Source organism: Emys orbicularis, chromosome 5, assembly GCF_028017835.1.
Source record: "Emys orbicularis isolate rEmyOrb1 chromosome 5, rEmyOrb1.hap1, whole genome shotgun sequence".
Taxonomy (NCBI): Eukaryota; Metazoa; Chordata; order Testudines; family Emydidae; genus Emys; species Emys orbicularis.
The window spans coordinates 7,658,286-7,684,540 of record NC_088687.1 but is presented as its reverse complement, the minus strand read 5'-3'; positions in this window follow the sequence as shown (position 1 = coordinate 7,684,540).

The window sequence follows — 26,255 nt, the reverse complement described above, 5'->3', positions numbered from 1 at the left end:
TCTCTCTCTCTCTCTCTCTCTCTCTCTCTCTCACACACACACACACACACACACAAACGCCTGCCTCTGCAGCATGAGCATTCCACAGTAATGGTTTGCTTTGTGTCCCGGAGCAGATAAGCATGCGGGCTGTCAGAAACATGGGATATTCGCATGCCTGCTGCCGAGTTCAAAACAATGACCAGAGTGGCCACTTGATTTCAGGGGATTATGGGATGTTTCTGGAGGCCAATCACAGCGTAGTAATGCAACACGTCATCCACACTGACACTCCGGCACTCCAGCCAGGGCGCAGAAAGCTCTATGCTTCTCATGGAGGTGGATTATCAGGGGCGCTCCAGCCGCGAGGTCCGGGTGCTCTAAGTGCCTTGCCAGTGTGGACACCTCAGGAGTTATGGCGCCCAGGGCTGATTTAATGCGCTCTAACTTGCAAGTGTAGACAAGGCCTTAGTGTAGACAAGGCAAGTTGTATTTTAATATATTACCTAGCTCAATAGGTGCAAGCTTACGGCCTTTTCTATGCTTAAAATTTAGGCTGTCATGACTATGTCATTCAGGGATGGGAAAAATCCACACGCTGAGCAATGCAGTGATGCCGACTTAACAGTGTAGACAGAGTTAGGTCAGTGGAAGAATGCTTCCATGTAACTAGGGCCTGGTGTACACCAGGAAATTAGGATGGTACAAGTCTGTGACTCAGCGGTGTGAAAAATCCACACCCCTGAGAGACGCAGCTAAACTGACCTAACCCCGGGTGTAAACACCGCTAGGATGATGAGAGAATTCTCCCGTCGACCTGGTGACCTCCCCTTCAGGGAGGTAAAGCATCTGCACCGACAGGCAAAGCTCTCCCATTGGTGTAGGTAGCATTTTCACTGAAGTGCTACAGCGGCTTTAAGTGAAGACAAGCCCTAGCTCTCATCGCTTGGGGAAGTGGTGTTCCTACAACGTGTGGAGAAACCTCTTCCATAGGTGTAGGCTGTCTAGACTACACTACATGTCAGCAGAGCAGTGACACTGTAGCTATGGTGCTATAGTCCACATAGTGTAGCCATGGCTTCAAATTCATCTTGACCAGACAATGTATTAAAATACAACCTTTCCTGTCTACACTAAAGGTTGTTTATTAAAATGTATAAGCTAACATTTTATTTTAAAATACACTTTTATGTCCTACTATGGACAGGTTGTTAGGGATTCCCAAGGGTTTCAAGATTTAGAGAGCCAGATTTTCAAAAGTATCTAAGGGATTCAGGGGGACAAGTTTCCATGACTTTGAGTGGGAGTTTTGTTCCTAAATCTCTTTGATACATTGGAAAATCTCCTCTTTAAGCTCTATTGGTGGGTGATGATTCCTGGCTAATGGATGATTTTCTCCACCGCAGACATTACAGATATCCCTTTGGCAACCAAAATTGAACAAGCTGCAACAGTAGAAGCAAGAGTCTCTCAAATATCTTCATATTTGTCTTCATATATATAAAAGTGTTCACCGGAGGTCTCATTCATAGAATCATAGAATATCAGGGTTGGAAGGGACCTCAGGAGGTCATCTAGTCCAACCCCCTGCTCAAAGCAGGACCAATTCCCAACTAAATCATCCCAGCCAGGGCTTTGTTAGGCCTGACCGTAAAAACCTCTAAGGAAGGAGATTCCACCACTTCCCTAGGTAACCCATTCCAGTGCTTCACCACCCTCCTAGTGAAAAAGTTTTTCCTAATGTCCAACTTAAACCTCCCCCACTGCAACTTGAGACCATTACTCCTTGTTCTCTCATCTACTACCACTGAGAACAGTCTAGATCCATCCTCTTTGGAACCCCCTTTCAGGTAGTTGAAAGCAGCTATCAAATCCCCCCTCATTCTTCTCTTCTGCAGACTAAACAATCCCAGTTCCCTCAGCCTCTCCTCATATTTCATGTGCTCCAGCCCCCTAATCATTTTTCAAGTATCAGGGGGTAGCCGTGTTAGTCTGTATCTACAAAAACAACAAGGAGTCAGATGCAACAAGATGCATCTGAAGAAGTGAGGTTTTTACCCACGAAAGCTTATGCCCAAATAAATCTGATAGTCTTTAAGGTGCCACCAGACTCCTTGTTGTTTTTCTAATCATTTTTGTTGACCTCCGCTGGACTCTTTCCAATTTTTCCACATCCTTCCTGTAGTGTAAGGTCCAAAACTGGACACAGTACTCCAGATGAGGCCTCACCAATGTAGAATAGAGGGGAATGATCATGTCCCTCGATTGGCTGGCAATGCCCCTACTTATACAGCCCAAAATGCTGTTAGCCTTCTTGGCAACAAAGACACACTGTCAACTCATATCCAGCTTCTCGTCCACTGTAACCCCAAGCTCCTTTTCTGCAGAACTGCTGCCTAGCCACTCGGTCCCTAGTCTGTAGCAGTGCATGGGATTCTTCTGTCCTAAGTGCAGGATTCTGCACTTGTCCTTGTTGAACCTCATCAGGTTTCTTTTGGCCCAGTCCTCTAATTTGTCTAGGTCCCTCAGTATCCTATCCCTATCCTCCAGCATATCTACCACTCCTCCAAGTTTAGTGTCATCTGCAAACTTTCTGAGGGTGCAGTCCACACCAGCCTCCAGATCATTAATGAAGATATTGAACAAAACCGGCCCCAAGACCGACTCTTGGGGCACTCCGCTTGAAACCGGCTGCCAAGTAGACATAGCGCCATTGATCACTACCCGTTGAGCCCGACCATCTAGCCAGCTAACATCAAAGGGAATTCTTCCATTACTCCCATTGACTTCAGTGGACTTTGGACCAGAACAAACCACTTTTTGGCTTCTAGGAGCACAATGAAATCTTTTTCTCTCTCTCTGCAAAGGGTATGGATCTGCCTGTAGATGCAGTGCCAGCCAGTGAGTACAGAGAAACATTTTCTTGCAAGTCATCTATTATAATGAGGCCAATATTTTAAGAGGCACAGATATTTAGTAAACAGTAGCATTTGTGCTTTCATGTACAGTCCCAATTTCTGCTTCTTACTTCTGTTCATTAATCGGTTTTAAAATATGCCATGAAAAAGGGAAGAAAATCCATCTACAGCATCAGCTGATTATTTTGTTGTTTTAATAACAGATATATATTTCAAAATTTCAAGATATTTCCCTGCTCTGGGATGTGTTTATTTTTCTTTTAAGATAAACCATTATTTTGCACATTGCTTTTGCTGCTGCCTCCAAGACACAGCAGATAACACTGAAGACATTTAATTAATATGTACCACAGCATGACCTCAGTGGATGGAACATCTACCCTAAAGGCGAGGAGCTGTAGGAGGTAATTAGAGCACTCCATGACATTTATTACTAATGCTCTTCCACTGACATTTGCTGTTGATAGGCAGCATGTAAAGTTTTCCACTGTTTGCTTTGACTTATGACGTTATAGTCCTCCCTACCCAAAATAGTTACCAAAGATTTTGCTGCCTACTATAAATTAAAGCCCCAGAGGCGGTGGGTGAGATCCTGGCCCCATTAAAGTAAGTGGCAAAACTCCCATTTACTTGCATAAAGTCATGTTTTCACCCTCAATACAATTTGCTCTTGTGGCATATGAAGTTTGCTGTTGTTTTGTCTTTTGCTCTAAAACTAGCCCTGTGAGATCCTGACCTAACGACCTGTAAGGTTGTGATTTTTTATAGAAAAACTGTCACTCAATCTGAATTTCAGCTGGCCCAATTGAGCAGGGGTATTTTGGGGGGAGTATGGTGGGACGTTCTATATTTGGAGAAAATATTCCTATGGCAGATTGATCTAAAAACAACCAGTCATTGATTGAAGCTGCTCATGGGTTAGAAGTAACTCTGGTGGATAGATGAAGGAGAAGAGTATAGGTGAGGTGGTCAAAGGAGCAGGATACATGTATTTGTCACACTGCTCTGCAATTTCTCACATATGCGTTCATGGAGGTGGGGTGCAGGCACATATGTCTAGGATCAGGGCTTAAATTTAGCTGGAGATCTCCAGAGAGGAGCACTGATAAATATTCTCAAACCCGTGGGATGAGCACTGGCATACCTCGTGGGGGAGAGATAGCACAGTGGTTTGAGCATTGGCCTGCTAAACCCAGGGTTGTGAGTTCAATCCTTGAGGGGGGCCCTTTAGGGAACTGGGGTAAAAATCTGTCTGGGGATTGGTCCTGCTTTGAGCAGGGGGTTGGACTAGATGACCTCCTGAGGTCCCTTCTAACCCTGGTATTCTATGATTCTATCTCCTCTTCAACCCCAAATCTCCTGTGAGCCCTGAGGGGTGAAGCCCGGAGCTCCAAATGGGAGTGTGGGGAGGCTTCTCCAGGAAATAGCGTAGGAGAATTTAAGCCGTGCCTGGGGTTGCTATTGGGTGGCTCCATCTCTTCCTTAGTGAGGATTCCCCCAGGGTGGTCTGGGGCCATTGTCCTTCTCCAGGGGCAGCATCATGGAATTCCTCAGTGTTCCATCAGACCGTCCCTCTCGGGGGCTGCTGGGAGAGGGAGTGTTGCAGTCTTGGCTGCAATGTGCTCAGTGTCACCCACCCTACCCTGTGCTACTGGATGCCTGGCTTTGGGTTGGGGGTGGGGCCTAGATGAGAGCAAACCAGCTGGAAAATGCTGAGCTTAGGCTGGGGAGACCTGTCTTGGAATTATATCTGCCTTTTTCTTGAGAGTTTACGCCCCCTATTTCTTACATGAGTTCACAATCTGGGGGAATCTATTGGATCTCCAGCTGCTTAACTGTCACAATCTTTCCCTCCCCCAACCCCAGATGGGAGACTGGCACCACTTCTTTCAGACACACACCTTACGGCTGTGAGATACGCCCATGCTAGCACCTAACACCTGTGCTGTGGCATCTGCACATGATTGCAGGTGGAATTGAAAATTAGGGTTTTATAATTAAAAAAAAAAAAAAAGCAATGAAGGCCTGGAACCTGGCTTGAGAAATGATCTCTCTCCCCCTGTGACAATGTCAGCTTTGGGATCAGCAGAAGGCACGTGTGTTGGGACCACCTCAGTGTAAAGGAGAAGGAGCTACTGCCAGGGTGTTCTCTGTCATGGAGGCCTTGGTATTGGAATCTAGTGCCCACCTTCTTACCTGAGCTTCTGGGACAACAGGGGCAGGATGGGGGCTGTAATCTGTGGACAGGGAATGGGGTAATATTGGGCCTATTTTTTTTACTGTGGTTGGCTATTTATGGTTTAAAGCTGGGGAGCAGCTGCCATTTAATATTGTTTTATTAGCAGTAAGTGATGCAGCTGGCAGGGAGAGCCATATGCAAAACATATCTTTATTAAACATGCTCAGAGGCTGGTCTTTATCTGGTAGCGGCCTACTCTAGTTTGCAGGCCCAAGCCACCTAGAGACACACCAAACTAGGTTCCTCAAGAAACCTGACCCCTTCTCTCCAGTTCCACCCATACCATGCATGTACTATAAACTGAAGTCAACGACGGATGCTGGATGCTCAAACATTCTGAGGCATTTTGCTGATGTAACTAAAAATGCACTTAGAAACCTACATTTAGACGCCCCTTAGAAAATCTTAGCCAGGTTTTCTAAAGTTATTCTCCAGGAAATTTTGGAAAATCATTTTAAAGTCAAACAATCTAAAATGTGACAGCCTCTGCATCCCTGTTATGGTGTCACTCCATAGTACTATCCTGTATGCTCATATGCTTTGGCTTTTTTCCCTCCCAACCACTGAACTGTGCAATGACCCACAGGAATCCTCCTACCAATATTACAAGAGGAAGAATTCTGCATGGACTCCTCCTGATGGTCGAAATGACAGACTGGACTTCTACATAGAGTGCTTCCGCAGACGTGCACAGGCTGAAATTGTGAACAAACAGCATCACTTGCCCCATAACCTCAGCCGTATAGAATGCAATGCCATCCACAGCCTCAGAAACAACTCTGACATTATCATCAAAGGGCTGACAAAGGAGGTGCTGTAGTCATCATGAACAGATCGGATTATGAACAGGAGGCTGCCAGGCAACTCTCCAACATTACATTCTACAGGCCACTAACCTCCGATCCCACTAAGGGTTACCAAAAGAAACTACACCATCTGCTCAAGAAACTCCCTGCTATAGCACAGGGACAAATCTACACAGACACACACCTAGAGCCCCGACCAGGGGTATTCTATCTGCTACCCAAGATCCATAAACCCGGAAACCCTGGACGCCCCATCATCTCAGGCATTGGCACTCTTACAGCAGGATTATCTGGCTATTTGGACTCTCTCCTCAGACCCTACGCTACCAGCACTCCCAGCTATCTTCTAGACACCACCGACTTCCAATGCATTGGTGATCTTCCTGAAAACACCATCCTGGCCACTATGGATGTAGAAGCATTTTACACTAATATTCCACATGAGGATAGACTACAAGCCGACAGGAACAGTATCCCTGATGAGGCCATGGTACACCTGGTGGATGAACTTTGCGACTTTGTCCTCACCCACAACCATTTCAGATTTGGGGACAACTTATACCTTCAAGTCAGCGGCACTGCTATGGGTACCCACATGGCCCCACAGTATGCCAACATTTTTTATGGCTGACTTAGAACAACGCTTCCTCAGCTCTCGTCCCCTAGCGCCCCTCCTCTACTTGCGCTACCCTGATGACATCTTTACCATATGGACCCACAGGAAGGAGGGCCTTGATAAATTCCACCTGGATTTCAACAATTTCCACCCCACCATCAACCTAAGCCTGGACCAGTCCACACAAGAGATCCACTTCCTGGTCACTTCAGTGTAAATAAGTGATGGTCACATAAACACCACCCTATACTGGAAACCTACTGACCGCTATACTTACCTACATGCCTCCAGCTTCCATCCAGGACACATCACACAATCCATTGTCTATTGCCAAGCCCTAAGATACAACTGAATTTGCTCCAATCCCTCAGACAGAAACAAACACCTACAAGATCTTTATCAAGTATTCTTAAAACTACAATACCCACCTGGGGAACTGAGGAAACAGACTGACAGAGCGAGACAGGTACTCAGAAGTCACCTACTACAGGACAGGCCCAAAAGGAAAATAACAGAACACCACAGGCCATCACGTACAGCCCCCAGCTAAAATCTCTCCAGCACATCATCAACGATCTACAACCTATCCTGGAAAACAATCCCTCACTCTCACAGGCTTTGGGAGGCCAATCCTCACTTACAGACAGCCCCCCAACCTGAAGCAAATACTCACCAGCAACTACACACCACACCACAGAAACACTAACCCAGGAACCAATTCCTGTAACAAACCTCGTTGCCTACTCTGTCCCCATATCTACTCTAGTGACACCATCAGAGGACCCAACCACATGAGCCACACCATCAGGGGCTCATTCACCTGCACATGTACTAATGTGATACATGCCATTATTTGCCAGCAATGCCCCTCTGCCATGTACATTGGCCTACCGGACAGTCGCTACATAAAAGAATAAATTGACACAAATCAGACATCAGGAATGGTAACATACAAAAGCCAGTAGGAGAACACTTCAATCTCCCTGGACATTCTATAACAGATTTAAAAGTAGCAATCCTGCAACAAAAAAACTTCAAACACAGACTTCAAAGAGAAACTGCAGAGCTACAATTCATTTGCAAATTTAACACCATTAATTTGGGCTTGAATAGGGACTGGGAGTGGCTGGCTCACTACAAAAGCAATTTTCCCTCTCTTGGTATTGACGCCTCCTCATCAGTTATTGGGAGTGGACCACATCCAGCCTGATTGAATTGGCCCTGTCAACAATAATTCTCCACTTGTAAGATAACTCCCTTCTCTTCATGTGTCAGGATAATAATGCCTACATCTGTAATTTTCACTCCATGCAGATGAAGAAGTGGGTGTTTTACTCACAAGAGCTTATGCCCAAATAAATCGGTTAGTCTTTAAAGTGCCACCGGACTCCTCATTGTTTTTATGCTTTGGCTTGTTGATTTTCTAAACAACAAGAAATTCCTAATCACCTGGAGAATCCCAAAGTGACACATATAAAGGATTAGTCTAAGCAGAATCATCAGGCTAAGGTGGCATTGTAGCAAGGTAGCTATCAGAGATTACAGCACCTAAGTAACAGTGTCATGTAGTAAAATTCACCTAGTTTAAGGGTCTAATCTGAAGTCCACTGCAGTCAATGGGAGTCTATTGACTCCAAAAAGCTCTGGATCAACTCACAAGTGAGAATGCCTTTAAAAATAAGGTCTACCATGAAAAAAAGGACTATTCTTCACATATTGGTGGAATGATCTTTACTGTCAGTGGTTATCTCTGCTCCCCACCCCAATCTAACACCAGATTATTACCTTAAAAACACACACACACACCTGGGAAAAGCCTTCACACTTGCAATTAGCATATACAGTAGTTTCTTTTAACTAGGATACTATTATACGTCTAGCTGTCAACAGGCAATCCTGTCACCCAGATAAAGACTGAGATTTGGAATTTGTCATAATGAGTTTTCCAGCAGCAAAGAAAAGTGGGTTCTTATAATGCGAGAGACAGCTTAGGTCAGGTTCATATTCAAAATATGGGAAATAATCATTAGCATGAATACAGTCTCCTGTATACATTGTCACAGTCCATTCTTATTACAAGTGCTGCAGTCGGGAAAACGTCTATGCTATTGGCTCACTGGAATTTAATGGAAGGAGCTATAGCTGCCCTGAAGATGCTCCGGGCTAGATCCTCCAGGCACTACTGCAGTACAAACAAACAACGTAATAATAAATAATTGTTACCACTATTTTACATTTTGACGTGACTGATTTTCCACATTAAATCCAGGCCTAGTAATGAGAGCAGGTCAGGAAACATTTTTCTCATCCTGTATTGGAAAAAACTGAGACCATGTGAAATGATCCCCCCAAAACAAGAGACACTGCCCCAGAATAGCCATTATCCCTGTGGATAGGGCACTCACCTAGGAAATGGGAAACAACCCAGCGTCAAGTCCTTCCTTCTCCTGATTCAAAGTAGGGACTTGAACCTGGGTCTCCCAAATCTCAGGTGAGTGCCTTATCAACTGGGTTATTGACTATTTTGGGTGCGGTCTCATTTTGACCAGAAATTTCACTCTGGACCTTCATAACACTTCCTGATGAAAGTTTTGACGTAACTGGTATATTCCCACAACAAGTATTGTCTTTAACAAACCAGTGTTTTTCCTCAGACAAACATTTCATCAAAAAAATTCACAACCAACTCTTCCAGTAACACTGAAATACCACCTGAGGAGGGGGAGGGGAAGGGGTGTCCCAGTCTAAATGGAAGCATGAAGGTGGAAAATTCCAAGTGAAAAACTGAGTAACTCAGTGGGGTTACATACTCCCAAGTATGCTACTCAGACGCTCTTACAGGTGAGTTATTAAAATTTAAAAAATTATTAGCGGTATAAAGGTATTTGTGACGTTCCCCTCTGGTGTTATACAGACCGGTGACCTGCTAGGTCACTCCAATCCTTGACGCTGGAAGCCAGCCTTACCCTGCTCTGCTGTGAGAACCCCCACTCCTGGGCTGTTCATGCACAGCCTCTGGCATGTAAGCTGCCCCTTGGATTGTGCAACCGAATGACACTAGCCAATATCTCCAGTCCCAGACACAACCCTAGGAACTTCCGTCTTGCAGTGCCCAGTTATACCTGCTGGATGCTGCAAGCTTATATGAGTTCATCAATTTAACACAGAAATTGATATGTACCAGGCTTGTTATCCCAAAAGGAGTTTCTGACACACTTCAAACCAATCACACTGCTTCAGGTATAATAAACAAACAGATTTATTAACTATAAAGATGGATTTTAAGTAATTATAAGTCAAAACATAAGTCAGATTTGGTCAAATAAAATAAAAGCAAAATGCATTCTAAGCTGATCTTAACACTTTCAATGCCCTAACAAACTTAGATGCTTCTCACCACAGGCTGGCTGGTTGCCCTTCAGCCAGGCTCTCCCCTTTGATCAGCGCTTCAGTCGCTTGATGGTGTCTGTAGATGGAGATAGGAGAGAGGAAGAGCTTGGCAAACGTCTCTCTCTTTTATCATGTCCTTTCCTGCCTCTTGGCTTTGCCCTCCTCCCCTTCAGAGAGAGTCAGGTGAGCATTACTGAGTCTCTCCAAGCAATGTTGAGCAATTCCCCTGGTGTGGTCTCATGCAGGTGAGTCATTGCATTGTAGCTCCCTTGCTGGACAATGGCGGGTGATGAGTTGTTTGACACCCCGCCCAGGCATTGGTCACTTTCCTTGATGTTGCCTCTGGGGAGCTAATATCTGGCTGATTCCCCAACTTACAGCATGTTTTAGTGACAACCATACTACACAATTCTCATAACTTCATATGCATTAATGATACACATATTTGGATAGAGCAATGACTTTCAGCAGATCATAACCTTTCCCCTGATACCTTACAAGGCATGCTTTATATGTAAAATCACGATTATATGAAAATGAGGAATATGGGGGTTACAGTACGCTCCCCCAACGTATAAAGTGTCACAGTATTGACAATTAGAAACATTGATACACCAGGAAAACACTCCCTTGTTTTTTAATGAAATACCTACTGTATCCTTGTATTTCCTTAATATTCATTTTAACTGAATGTAAACAAATAAGGATCATGCATGGAATATACAGAAGTGACCTTATTTAGCACAATTCAGAAACAAATGTTGCTCTAGCCAGACATTCTGACACACTGTCCTGAAGGCACTGTGCACATTCAGTGGCATTTGGTCATGCCAGTAGACATCTAGTGTAAAAACAAGGGTTTAAAAGACACAGAAATAGATTCATAGATTCATAGATTCTAGGACTGGAAGGGACCTCGAGAGGTCATCGAGTCCAGTCCCCTGCCCGCATGGCAGGACCAAATACTGTCTAGACCATCCCTGATAGACATTTATCTAACCTACTCTTAAATATCTCCAGAGATGGAGATTCCACAACCTCCCTAGGCAATTTATTCCAGTGTTTAACCACCCTGACAGTTAGGAACTTTTTCCTAATGTCCAACCTAGACCTCCCTTGCTGCAGTTTAAGCCCATTGCTTCTTGTTCTATCCTTAGAGGCTAAGGTGAACAAGTTTTCTCCCTCCTCCTTATGACACCCTTTTAGATACCTGAAAACTGCTATCATGTCCCCTCTCAGTCTTCTCTTTTCCAAACTAAACAAACCCAATTCTTTCAGTCTTCCTTCATAGGTCATGTTCTCAAGACCTTTAATCATTCTTGTTGCTCTTCTCTGGACCCTTTCCAATTTCTCCACATCTTTCTTGAAATGCGGTGCCCAGAACTGGACACAATACTCCAGCTGAGGCCTAACCAGAGCAGAGTAGAGCGGAAGAATGACTTCTCGTGTCTTGCTCACAACACACCTGTTAATACATCCCAGAATCATGTTTGCTTTTTTTGCAACAGCATCACACTGTTGACTCATATTTAGCTTGTGGTCCACTATAACCCCTAGATCCCTTTCTGCCGTACTCCTTCCTAGACAGTCTCTTCCCATTCTGTATGTGTGAAACTGATTTTTTCTTCCTAAGTGGAGCACTTTGCATTTGTCTTTGTTAAACTTCATCCTGTTTAACTCAGACCATTTCTCCAATTTGTCCAGATCATTTTGAATTATGACCCTGTCCTCCAAAGCAGTTGCAATCCCTCCCAGTTTGGTACCATCCGCAAACTTAATAAGCGTACTTTCTATGCCAATATCTAAGTCGTTAATGAAGATATTGAACAGAGCCGGTCCCAAAACAGACCCCTGCGGAACCCCACTCGTTATGCCTTTCCAGCAGGATTGGGAACCATTAAAAACAACTCTCTGAGTACAGTTATCCAGCCAGTTATGCACCCACCTTATAGTAGCCCCATCTAAATTGTATTTGCCTAGTTTATCGATAAAAATATCATGCGAGACCGTATCAAATGCCTTACTAAAGTCTCGGTATACCACATCCACAGCTTCTCCCTTATCCACAAGACTCGTTATCCTATCGAAGAAAGCTATCAGATTGGTTTGACATGATTTGTTCTTTACAAATCCATGCTGGCTGTTCCCTATCACCTTACCACCTTCCAAGTGTTTGCAGATGATTTCCTTAATTACTTGCTCCATTATCTTCCCTGGCACAGAAGTTAAACTAACTGGTCTGTAGTTTCCTGGGTTGTTTTTATTTCCCTTTTTATAGATGGGCACTATATTTGCCCTTTTCCAGTCTTCTGGAATCTCTCCCGTCTCCCATGATTTTCCAAAGATAATAGCTAGAGGCTCAGATACCTCCTCTATTAGCTCCTTGAGTATTCTAGGATGCATTTCATCAGGCCCTGGTGACTTGCAGGCATCTAACTTTTCTAAGTGAAATAGAAGCAGTTCCTTTGTGAAAATGATTGCAATTATTTATACATGACTATTTCACTCTACCTTCAGTTATATATTCCAACCACCAAATAGGTACAAAAAGACAAAACTTTAGATGAAGGTTGTTGGGGTTTTATAAGGCTATACATGATTTTATAAATCTGAATTAAAATTCCTCCATCAAATTAAGCATTAGCAGTAAAAGCAGAAATAACGAGAGATAGCAAACAGGGGTGCTTGAGTGGAGATCTGTTGGAGAAGAAACGAGGCAAGCTCCTGTGTCTTAGAGGCAGTGAGTGAGTTCTTGGGAGCATGTCTGCTTGCTGCTTTGTGTTCAGTTTGCAAAGTCTGGTAGAGGGTAGGGCTGCCCTAGGCAGCTGGCCTATAAAGGCAGCCAGCAGTGCAGAACCCAACAAACAGAGTTGAAAACAGCGGCGTTTGAAAGGGGAATTTGGGGGTGAGGTATGTGCATGCGTGTTTTCCTTCCTCCCTTCACCGGATCTTGGCAGAAGGCCATGACAGCTACACAGGCAGCAGTGGCTGTGACCCAAAGAATGGAAGAGACAGTGAAGATGACAGGATGTGGAAGCTGCAGGATGTACGTTATTCTGAAGAGGGTACCTGAAAGGTGCTTTATTTGTATGAAGAGCCGCCTGATGGAACTGGGGGAAGAGAAGATCTGAGGTTGGGAGACGCAGATAGAAACTATGATTCAACTTAGAAGGGGATTTGAGGAGATGATGGAGGAAAGGAAAGAAGTGGCTGAAGGAAAAACAAGACTTGTGGATGCATGCTGGACCAGAGAACTGTGCTGGATGAAGAAAGTGGCCTGTGAAAGCATGTTACCATGAGAACAAGGCAAAGGAAATGAGCTGCTAGCAAAGGAGAACTAGAGCTCAGGACCAGGTTTTCTGAGTTGGAAAATGAAGAAGGGGCCCAGCAGGCAGGCACAGAAGATGGGAAGGCAGGGACAACTAGAAGAGCAGCCAGTTCTATAAGCAGGGGGAAGAGGCAATGGAGATAACCAGAATTTGGAACTCCAGGAGGATAGAGGATAAGTCACAGATGATTGCAAGTGAGAACAAAAGACAAAATAACTTGCAGCCAGAAAGAAAAAAACAGGAAGGGGAAGATCTGAGAACTGCACGAACACCCGGAAGAGGGAGGTCTACCTGATTGGGGACTCCCCACTAAGAAGAACAGACAGGCCACCAGTGCTGATCAGAGAACAGAAGGGTGTGTTGAATGCTGGAAGTCAATATACGGGAGGTGAACATGAGGCTGAAGAGGCTCCTAATGGGAGTGGGAAAGAATCCACGGATTGTCCTTCACGTGGGAACAAATGATACTGCTATATTCTCATTGGGAACATCAAGGAAGATCCCTTCTGGCCTTAATCTATAAGTCTGTGAGTATTTCTGAGTGTCCACAGGCACAGTTAGAAAGGTCTTCAATCATCAAGAATTGTCAGGAGATACTGCATGCCATCCCCTTGGGAATTCACAAAATGTATTAGTATTACAATAGTGTCTTAAGACTGTGGTCCCATTGTGCTAGGTGCTGTACAAATACATAGTAAGAGACAGTCCGTTCCCCAAAGAACTTGCAGTGTAAATGGACAAGATCGATAAAGGGTGAAAAGGGGAGACAGAGGGATGAAGTGACTTGTCCAACGTCACCCAGATGGCCAGAGGCAGAACCTGGAACAGAAGCCAGGCCTCCTGAATCCCAATCCATTGTCCATTATTGGACCACATTGGTTGTTGCATAATTAATGGTAAGCCAATAAGATTTTTTTGAACATACCTTGCCATGCCCATCCCTATGTCTGGGATCCCCCATTGGCACAAACACCTAAAAGTGAAAAATTAGGTCTAATACCTCAAACGTAAGAGGCAAGCAAACTGTTATCCAAGGACAACTGGACCTCAATAGTCTCCTTCCCCATAGAATCATAGATCTGGAAGGGACCTTGAGAGGTCATGTAGTCCAGTCCCCTGAACTCATGGCAGGACTAAGTCTTATCTTAGAAAGGTGTTTGTCTACTCTGCTCTTAAAAATCTCCTGTGATGGAGATTCCACCACCTCCCTAGGCAATTTATTCCAGTGCTTAACCACCCTGACAGATAGGAAGTTTTTCCTAATGTCCGACCTAAACAGCCCTCGCTGCAATTTAAGCCCATTGCTTCTTGTCCTATCCTCAGAGGTTAAGAAAAATATTTTGTCTCTCTCCTCCTTGTAACAACCTTTCATGTACTTGAAAACTGTTATCATGTCCCCTCTTAGTCCTCTCTTGTCCAGACTAAATAAAACCGTGGTGGTTTTTTTTTTTTTCAATCTTCCCTCACAGGTCATGTTTTCTAGACCTTTAATCATTTTTGTTGCTATTCTATGGATTTTCTCCAATTTGTCCACATCTTTCCTGAAATGTGGTGGCCAGAACTGGACACAATACTCCAGTTGAGGCCATATCGGTGTGGAGTAGAGCTGAAGAATTACTTCTCGTGTCTTGCTAACAATATTCCTGCTAATACATTCCAGAATGATGTTTGCTTTCTTTGCAACAGCGTTACACTGTTGTCTCATATTCAGATTGTGATCCACTATGACCCCCAGATCCCTTTCCTCAGTACTCCTTCCTAGGCGGTCATTTCCCATTTTGTATGTGTGCAACTGATTGTTCCTTCCTAAATGGAGTACTTTGCATTTGTCCTTATTGAATTTCATCCTATTTTCTTCAGACCATTTTTGCAATTTGTCCAGATCATTTTGAATTTTAATCCTATCCTCCAAAGCACTTGCAACCCCTCCCAGCTTGGTATTGTCCGCAAACTTTATAAGTGTACTCTATGCCATTATCTAAATCACTGATGAAGATATTGAACAGAACCAGACCCAGAACTGATCCCTGAGGGACCCCACTTGTTATGCCCTTCCAGCATAACTGTGAACCACTGATAACTACTGTCTGGGAACGGTTTTCCAACCAGTTATGCCCCTGCCTTATACTAGCTCCATCTAGGCTTTATTTCCCTAGTTTATTTATAAGAAGGTCATGCAAGACAGTATCAAAAGCCTTACTAAAGCTATCACCATGATCATATTGTTTCTATTTTATTATTAGAGTTACCTGGAAAATTTTGACTCTGTTCAAAAAAATGAAAATCTGAAACATGTGTTTTGGAAATGTGAAAACACTTGAAATGGACTTTCCCCAAACTGACATTAAATTGAGACTTACAGAACCTCTGCAGTACCTCATGGGAGCTGTGGTTCTACTACCTCATGCTCCTATTCTCCTCTTTGGCGGGAGCTTGCCAGCCGGACTACATTTTCCATGAGGCATCATGGTCATTGTGACCCCCATGATGTACCTTGACAGCTCGGCAAGAGGGGAGAGCATGGTACATAATGAGAGATTTCGTTCAGCCAGGATTGTGGGGACTGCAACTCCCATGAGACATTGCAGCAGCGCAGGTGAACACAGCTCAGTGCTGAACTTATCTGAAATGAAACATTTTGATTGGGAAATGCCAAAGTGAGTTGATACTTTTCAACTGAAATTTTCAGTTTTCAGCTAAAATGCTTCCATTTTCGGGTGTTCAACGAAAAAATTCATTTTCCCCCCATGAAAAACAGACACGGTCAGTGAAAAAAATTCATTTTGGCCAAATAAAATAATTTTCACATTGTGGTAGAAATTAGAAGCCCCAATCCGGGCTTCACATTGCACTATGTCCTGCGTACACATATAACAAAAAGAGCTGTTGGGTGCAGAGAGATTTTGAAAGTCTTGGCCTACATCTGTTTAACAAAAATGTATTATGTTTCCCTGAGATTTTACATATATACATTTTTTTAAAATGTAAAATGTGTACCAGTATCTATTTTATGGGAGGGTCATTTTTGGACCTAAGTTGCTTCCCCTTTTAAATTAAGCAAACACACTGAAAGCTGAATGACAGCACAGGACACATTATCAGCTTTCTCTTAATGGATTCCAAACGAGGAAAACAAACAACACAACCCCCTAGATCCTCCACATTCACTACCAGTGCTCTCATTGCTGCTAACTTGCATCCCATGCCCCCTACTCCTGGAAACAAAAAGCTAATACAGAATCGAGCTGATTATACTCAGCTTGTCATGGTTGGTCCTTGTATTAGATTTCAACTAAATTCAATTACACAGTGTTCTCCTTGCTGCCATGAGGCGAATGGCAGGACGAAGATGAATGAACACAAGTGCTGAAATTGATTGATCCCAACATTCAGGCAGGTTGATTAAAGTGTCCAAAAGCAAAATGAGGAATAGTATTCATCTGTAACTACTGGTTGGGTCTTCAATTAAATGCTGTTCTCAACAAATGCCATGAAATAGTCTGAATCCTGTTGATTTTGAAAGAGGACAAGTTGAGCCACACTATAGTATCTAAATATGAAATTAACTAAGCTGAATTTAAACCAGTTTTAAATCGGTCATTTTACAGCCTTCTTTTCAATACCTATTTACTACCCAGAATATTTACTCTGAAAAATTAAAAATGTTAATAAAATGCAATTTTAGTTATATACTCTGTAAGTGGGTTGAACCATGTCAGATACATTGAGGCAGTGACTGGAAAGATGCTTTTCACCAACCACGTTATAACAAAAAGATCTTGAATATTATTAGCCCATTAACTACCAGAATGGGGTACTTCTGAAATAAATCACATCCTCTGACATCAACAATTAGTTGACTCTGGGCTGTTATCTGCAGAAATACTACATTCTACAGGCATTGATTGATGAGACAAAAATAAGATGGTCTTCTGCAATCAGTGACCATGTGATTAGATGAGGGGTTTGGATATTCCAGCAAACAAATAGTCAAGGCCAGTTCAACTTAACTATATTAAAGCATTCCTATTTTGTGTTCAGTCAGGGACCATGTACAATGTTAACATTAAGCTCAACTTTGACATCATATCCGCTATAATACTGAGGTCAAACCCCCTGTTGTGAAACGATCACATGAACATTGGCACTAACTTCCCAAATCCAGGAGAAATTTCAACAAATTAGGGCTCTGATTCAGCAAAACTTTTAAATGTGTGTGTAACTTTACACATGTTTAAGTCCCATTGACTTCAAGGCACATATCTAAGTGTTTCGCTAAATTGGGGCCACGATGCAATTAAATATGTTTCTGCAAAACAGTCATTCATTGAATGATTTCTTTGGTATTAAAGTCAGATCATGTCAACTTCCTAAACCTGAGTTACAAACTTTTTCCTAGGTGCACAGCCCTGCAAAGATTTTGTCATGTGAGCTCATTGGGAATATGAGCTTTTCACAAAAGTAAGGTATTCAGGAGCATGCCATAAAACTATTGGGGTAAATTCCTGACCCCATTTAAGTAAATGGCAAAACTCCCATCGACTTCAAGGGGCCAGGATTTCATGACAAGTGTATGCCTATACTGGAGCTAGAGATGTTATTTCTAGATTGCGTAGCCATACCCAGGCTAATTCTCATCAAGCTAACACATTAAAAATAATGGCTGTAATGGCAAAGGCAGCTGGATAGGCTAGACTGAGTACAGTCAAGTCAGGAACAGATCCCTAGGTATGCACTTGGGGCAGCTAGCCCATCCCACCACCTATGCAGCTAAGACAACACAGCTATTTTTAGCACACTAGCTGAAGCAAAGCTCACATGGGTATGTCTGCTTGAAATTAAGCCTCCAGTTCCAGCTTAGACATACCCTTAGATGTTGCTGGTGGGGAGAATAATTCCTTCATTAATGAACTGAGATCAACTGTGTATCAGACTGTGTATCCAAAGGCAGAGATAGAACACTTGTCAGATAACACACTATGTGGAGATGGCTACATATATCTCAGAAGACAGGGCTCAGGGAAGTGCGGTAAATGCCCATAGAGACAGAAAAGACATTACGGAGGCTACATTAGCAGTGCCTCCACTTCACTTTGTCCAGGTTTGGCTTGGGATGAGGCTTTAAACATCAGATTCAAGCTTTACCTGAACATCTAAAATTGCCACTCTTCTGAGAAATTAGTACCGTAAATAATATTTGACTCCTTCACCCTGGGATGAAGAATGAAAACAGCACTGCCGTCTCTCTCAATTATTATCGGCATCTGCACTTGAGTCTTTAGTGGAAACTGTCTTAAACAACAGCTTTAAATGGGAGTGGAACTAAACCAGTGGAACATTAACTATATTACTTTATGTAAATGATATTCTGCTGCCATAGTTTGATCTCAAGCACACAATTCCCCCTTTTATTAGACCTTACAGCATAGGTTTACCAAATACCAGGCTGCAAGGTGAGTTAGGGGAAAAAAAGGATATTTAACTGTCTAAAACCCCATCATTTTAAAAAGTGGGATGCAAGAGAATCTTCATTTAATCTGTACTCATTACTTTAGCATTTGGAGCTGGTCCTGGCTTGAAAAAATAATAAATATAATAAAGTAATTAGGCAAATAAAACAAAACCCAAGGAGAAACTGAGTTACCACAACTATCCGGTATGGGACAGAGAAAACCAAAATAATCAGCTGAAGATATTCCATATATTCCATGTTAGCTTCCTCTGGAGATACGCTTGAGGTGTATTTTCCCAGGCATGATTCAGCTTGCAAAAAAAAAAAAAAAAAAAAAAAAGATAGTCTGGGTAAAAAAGAAAATTGTAATATCCTTATCTACCATGAATTACATAGCTCTCTAAAACAAGGAGAATGACATTTTTTCAATCTGTAACTCTATAAAATAATGCATATTCTTCTGCAGATGATGTATTTGTATAGCAGTTGCTAGATAGTCTTACTTGAAGGAAGATCTGGTAATAGGGCATAGTGACCCCTTTAGTGCAGAATTTGCTTCCAGGCAGAGAACACGAGATGTAAAGGCTTTCATAAAATAGAAAAATGAAAATATGGACTCTAAAAACAAATATCTAAATGACATTGGTCTCTTCTATTTAGACACAACCCCAAAGGAAATGCAAATAGTGGGAAATTAGCGTACTAGAAGCAATGAGATGAAAATATGATTTATAATGGATAATTTATATACTCTAGGTACAAGGCATCAAGCAGCTTTCAAGAGCTGAAAAAAATCAATGTATCAATTTGACTCACTGAACACATATTTCTAGCGCGTTGGGTAATGAAAGGAATTTCTAATGGGTTATGGAGTCTGTCACCTGTAGGTTAATGTTTCTAATGCAGCCCAGATCAGGAGGAAATCAAAGTCTTTACAGCCTGATGGCTATTTTGTTGCCTGCACTGTGTGAAATAACTTCTTGGATTTGGTCAAAATCCTACTGTCCATGTCATAAAATACCAGGCACACACATATACCCCTAGCCACCCACCACCAGAGCTGGTCCAAAATTACCATTGACATATTTTTTCAATAGGAAATGACTAAATTTTGTTCCCCCCAAAATCTTGTTTTTTCATTGGGAAAAAAAAAAAAACAGAAAAGAACATTTTTCAGTTTTCAGTGACCCACATTTTTTTGGTTTCTAATTTGTTTTCTCAATAAAAACCTCAACAAAGTTCAAACAGAAATGTACTATCGAAACTTTTCATGGGGCGGGAGGAATAATTCCCCAGCTGTCTCTAATACCCAACCATGTACTCAGTAGATTCCCCCATTTGATTTCAATAGAGCTGTACCAATTTACACCAGGTGGAGATCTGGCCCACTTCAAAGGAAGTGAACTGACTTATACCAGTTGAAGAGATGCTCACTATGCCTGCTAAAGAGTAGATCAGGTTGGAAAATAGTGAACATCTTGTGCGAAAAATGTTCAGAAACTTTTTTGTGAAAAGAATGTGGCCAAATATTTCCAGGATCAACAAGGCTTTTTTTTTTTAACAGCTCTACTGGAAAGCACTCAAAGACTGAACAATCAAGGAGAATGAAACCTAATGGTATGTCTACACAGCTCGCAGAAGTGAGCCTCCCAGCCTGGGTAGACAGACTCAGGCTACTGGGGCTTGCACTAGCGCTCTAAATGCAGCTATGCAAAGAGCTTCGAAGTTTTGGTTGGAGCTCGTTCTCTGAAGCCCATCCTAACCCTTAGGCTTCACAGCCTGAGCCACAACTCCAAAGAAGCATCTACTTGGTTATTTCAACAGAGCTAGTGTAAATGTGACAGACCCCCGTCATTGGTGAGCAGGGGACCTCTGGAGTTTAGTGCATGAGCCTCTACCGCATGAGCTACAAGCCAACTGGCTGTTAGCTAAGGCTGTAGAGCAGACTCATTTTTCTCTCTCTAAGTGGTCTCGGTGCCTCTAGATGGGACAGACGACCACACCCAGGAGGTGTGTGGGTTACACTAGCATGAACCCTGCTCTCACAAGTCTGTTGACCTAGGCTGAGAGACTCACTTCTGTGGGCTGTGTAAACATACTCTAACAGACTTGGGCCTAGATTCACAAAGAGACTTAGATGTGGTAATGCCGAGCATTACAACGCCTCATCTTTAGTCGCTGAGTGAAATCACAGGAACTCACTGTAATTCACAGAGCCTGAGTTAGGCACCTAGGCCCCCTATATAATGGATGGGGAAAGACAGACCCCTGAGACACTGAATCTCAAAAGTTAGGTGGAGAGATGAGCCAGTGGGAGATTCCAATGAGATGGGTATGTGCTAAATCCTGCCCCACTCTCGGAGTTTATTGCTTAAATTCGGATTGCAAGGAGGCGCCTATCTCTGCTAGTGATTCACAGCCAGCAACTCTGTAATTAGGTGCCTAATGTGTAGTTTGCAAAATGCAGATGGGGAAGGTGGGGAAAGGGACCTGTCTTATCGCCTTGGCCCAGTGGTTAGATACTCATTTCAAGTCCTTTGTCCACCTAATGAGGAGAAGGGATTTGAACAGGGCTCTGCCACTGGGCTATGGGTTATTCTGATGCAGGGCTCTCTCAGTCTCTCTTGTTGAAGTTGTTCTCTACACCTCTTCTAGTACCTGTCACCACCATAACAATTTATTTAAAGTCAAATTATGTCTGACAACATGATTGATATTTCAACTCTTCCTCGTGTCAGGAGAACCCATTGACTTCAGTGCAGCTACTTCGACGAGCAGGGATTGTAAAGGTATCTGAAACAGGCATATTTTTCTAAAATTCTTTTCTAGAGCTGGTCCAAGTTTGTCAACAAAATTTCATATTAGAAATTTGTCATCTAAATGAAACCTTTTGAGCGCAATCTGCCAGAGCGAGACAAAATTAAAGCCCTGACAATAAGGTCAAGTACCCTAAAGCAACTCAGCTTCTCCAATCCTTAACGCATTCCTTTATCACAACAACAGCACACACAGGCCAGGCCTATGCTCCAAAGTTTTGTTGGCATGGAAGCTACACTGGACAGGGCCTAGGGTGTGAAAAACCCACGCCCCCTAGGAGACATAGCTATTCTGGCAAAAGCCCTGGTGCACACACAGCTATGCCAACTGAAGAGTGCTTTTGTTGGCATAGCTAATACCATTCAGGGAGGTAGCATTACAATGCCAGTAGAAAAATGCCTTCTGATAGCATATTCTGCACCTCCTATAGGGGGCTCTGCCAGGTTATCTGTATCATCAGGACATGGGTAGTGTAGACAACGCTACAGCTTCGAGACAGGTGCAACATTCAGGTGAAGGGGTGACTAACAATTTTTTTATGGTAAGAGGAGATGTTTTTCGGTCTTAACTTGAGGCTTATGAAGTCCTTCCCAGGCTTGGTAAACAGTTGTTCTCTTCATCAACTGGATCCCGTGAGGTGCTAAGAACCTGGAGCTCCCAGGGAAATCTACAGGTGCTGAGAATACTCAGCAATAGAGCTGGGCAGGAACTAGTGGGGAATGCTGCAAATTTGAAACTTTTTCCATTCCAATAGAGAATGGAAATATTGTTTGAAATTTCTCATGAAACAAAATTCCTGTCTCCCGAACTTTGTTTCAATTCAACACATTTTGTTTTGGTAAAATTGAAACACTTTGTTGTGAGTTGAACTGTTTAAAATATAGTGTATAAAACAGAAATATTGAAACAATAAATCAATTTGGAACAGAAAATTGAAATGTTCCATTCTAAAAGGGTTAAAATATTCCATTTTTTCCCTAAACAAATTACCAACAAAATTAACACTTCACATAATGTTTCACTTTCAATTAATATCTATTTTTCAAATGGAACAACATGTCTTTGGAAAATTTCCAATCAGTTCTACTCAACACCTTCCAGACGACACTCAACTCAGCCCATCAGAGGCTCAGGTCCAATAGTAACAAGCTGTATAGAAAATGCATCTACCGGAAGTGGCACAATTGGTGCCTTGGGCCAGATCTGATTCAATGAAGTTGGTGGGACTTCAGTGTGAGGTAAGAGGCATGTTCAGAACACAGAAACATGGAGGAACCTGGAACAACAAAGTTTACAGTGTGAGATAATGGCAAAACATCTCTATCATCCACGTTATGTGTGGAAAGAACTGTGATGTATTCATCACGCTAGCAACTCAGGATACATCTTCTGTTAAATACAGAGTCTAATTGATTACAATCTGGCAAAATGTCAAAGTTCAAAGACAGAGAAAAGTGCCAACTCAATTAGATTTGACAGAAGAGATCATTTAATCTGTTCCAGTCATAACTCGGCAATAGGTACGTGCATAAACCAAAACTAATTTTGACATTTGCCTGAATGTCATAACTATATTTACATCTGAGGGAGACACTCTTTATGTGACTGATAAGTTAGTTCATGTTGCATTTTCAAATGTTAAATTATTTATACTCATTGGCAACAACTGTTACATTTTCTCCAGCAGCATTCTGCTTTTTTTTTTTTAAATGATGAAGTAATCATAGCTCAAATTATACAAATTGACAGTGCTGATCTTTACAAAATTTGCTCGAGGTTTTTGAGCTATATCAATAAGATAACCTCTGCATGTCAGAAAAACACGGACGTGCATGCTACCTCATTTCCATTTTATAGCCTTTGTTACTGACACGGGTACATTATATTTGAGAAATATATAGCAAGCAGGTTTATAATTTATCCTTGCCTCTATAACATGAAGCAGAATCTGAGGGACTTCCATTTAGGACTATTCTGCAGTTCCCTTTCATAAAATTGACAACTAGTTTCTTAGTTAAAAATGCACGGGACACGTGACCACATTCAATTTGCAGATAAACCATGATAAACAGGAGAGAGGCTGTCACATGGAAAACTCCACTAACAGACTTCAGGGATAAGAATTACTAGAGGGGGCATACTTTGTTCATACACCCAGCCTGGCCCCTCACCTCTTGGGGCTGGCCAGAATGAGGGTGCAACTGAGTGAGGTCTGGCTGTACAGTGGGGAGGATTAAAAATTTCCAGCAGCCTGATTTCCATTAAAATCTGGCCCACAGAATGCCCATTTGGTACTGAAAATAGAGGAAGTTCTCTGGTGCTTCAACTCTAATCCATGAGATCACTGCCTCATGCTTATATCTAGAGCATACATAATAGTAAGAATTAGATTAGTGGGCATCTATCTTTCCCAGTTTTCTGATTTTCACCAAAACTGGTAGGCTTCTTCCCATTGATACCTAGAACATACCCTGACATTTTGGAAATGATCGAATACAGTTTTCAAAAGTCACTACATTGCCATCCAGTTGAGTGTAAGGCATGACTTTGCTCAGCCGATTATGGGTACTTCTGGTCTTGACTCAATAGTTAAAGCTGTGTTCTGAAATGCAAATACAAAGCATTTGAGCAGACCCCTAGATAATCACAGAGTTCCAAACCAGGAGACATGCACAACTAATAGTGCTGGGAGGGGGTAATTTAGGTAAAGCAGTGTGCAAAAAAAGTACAGTTAAAGTGGGGGACAGAGTTAAGGTGGCTGTACATGGTCTGTGATGTGCACTCTGCAGCCCAGTTGGAAGGAAGAATCCTTAATTTCACAGAGATCCACAGCATCCAATCCAGTTAGCAAGGCCAGGCACTGCTAAGAGGGTCTGGTTCTTGTATAGTTTTCATGTTTATCCAACACACTGAAAAGAAATGTAAATCTCCAAGTTCAAGTCAAGCCGCAGCAAAACAAATGAGTGCTTACTGAGTTTCTATACATCACTTTAGAATTGTATGTGTATTGACTGCTTTGTTTACCTGACATATTATCCATATCCATCCGTTGGTACATTATATTAGTAATCTCTTATCACTCAATGTTTAGGCACAGGAAACTGTCTGTCACAAGGCAAACCATAAACTATAGTGTCCTGAGGAGCGGAGGCAGGGGTAGAGGGTGTGAGTCTGCAATACAGTCATCCCCATCTTGAACCCAGAGTTTGCACATGCTATCATCATTGGCCTTTGCTGCGTCAAAGAAACAAATAAGTCTGTATTTTCTTCTGCTAAAAGAGCGTGAAGTCAAATGTTGATAATGTCAAATACTATGTTTTCATCAGCACTGAAATGTATTTGCTGTCTATAGGTAGGGCTCGTCTTGTAAAGCATTTTTACAGTCCATCTTCCTCACATAGGGAGCAAACAAATAAACTGCAAAATGGACAATTGGCCTGCATATGGCAGCTGTGAAAGATACTGAGATTATAACATGCTATCAATAAGCTCCTTTGGGCAGTGGTAAGGATATTGCCCCAAAAGCAAACAGGCCAACCAGTGGACAGATGGGACTCTGGAGACCGGGATTCTAGTCCTGGCTCTGCCACTGGCCTGCTGGATGTTGGGCAAGTCACTGTACTGTTCTGTGACTCCGTTTCCCCATCTGAAAAATGGGGATAATGATACTGACCTCCTTTGTAAAGTGCTTGGTGGTGTACTGATAAAAAGCACTATATAAAAGCTAAGTGTTAGCATTATTATACAACCTTTAGTGAAATCACTGTCAGGACCTATGAAAAATAACCTGCTGTTCTAAAGTCACCCAGTAGTGGTCAGTGGTGCTTTTCCCAGGCAGCAGATTGCAATATATACCTACCTGACTAGGATGTTATGCGGATAAATTATCTCATATTTGTAAAACACTTTGAAGAGATTAAGGACTGTAATTAAAATGCCTGGCTTGTACAAAGCTGAGGCAACAAAACACTTTACATTAAAACAATAACTGACAACTTTTAATATTAGTGCTGCCACGTTGAAGGAATGCCTGGATAGGCTAAGTTAATGAACTGTTTTTAATGAGTATACAACCTGATGGGAAAAAATGCAAAGATGTGCTAAAATATTCTGAATCTCTGCATGACTGAATAGCATCCAAATGTCATATCTAACTTGAATCGGGAGAGAATTGGGTAGAGAGTTTGTATGCCACTCTTAAAATCGATCTGGGTCTCTGTAGAGTCACCTATCATCATGGGATCTGAGCACCCAGGAATTATAGTTAATCACAAGCAGATATCATCCTTACTACCATGTGACAGGCTGACATGAACCTGAAAAATCTGCTTGGGCTAAGCACTAGGCTGAACTATAATTAACATTATAATCTACAATAAAATAGATTTCAGAAGGAACAATCAAAACAAAATGTTTCAATAAGGAGTTGCTCTGTTGACTGCACTGGGACTATGCTGATTTACAACAGCTAAGAACCTGGCTTCCAACAATAGCCTTTGTTGGCTACTCATAAGAAAGTTTCAAAAAGACAAAATATTACACACTGAATGACTTGAGGATAGACTTCTTCTTTTTTAAGGGAAGGAGGATGTTTAGAGTAAATCACTTACACAATAAGCTTTATTTCAGTATATCAGTCTTCAGAGGCAAAGGAAAAGGCAAAATAAGCAGAGAATACCTCCCCACTGCTCCACAGACAGCTACCAGCT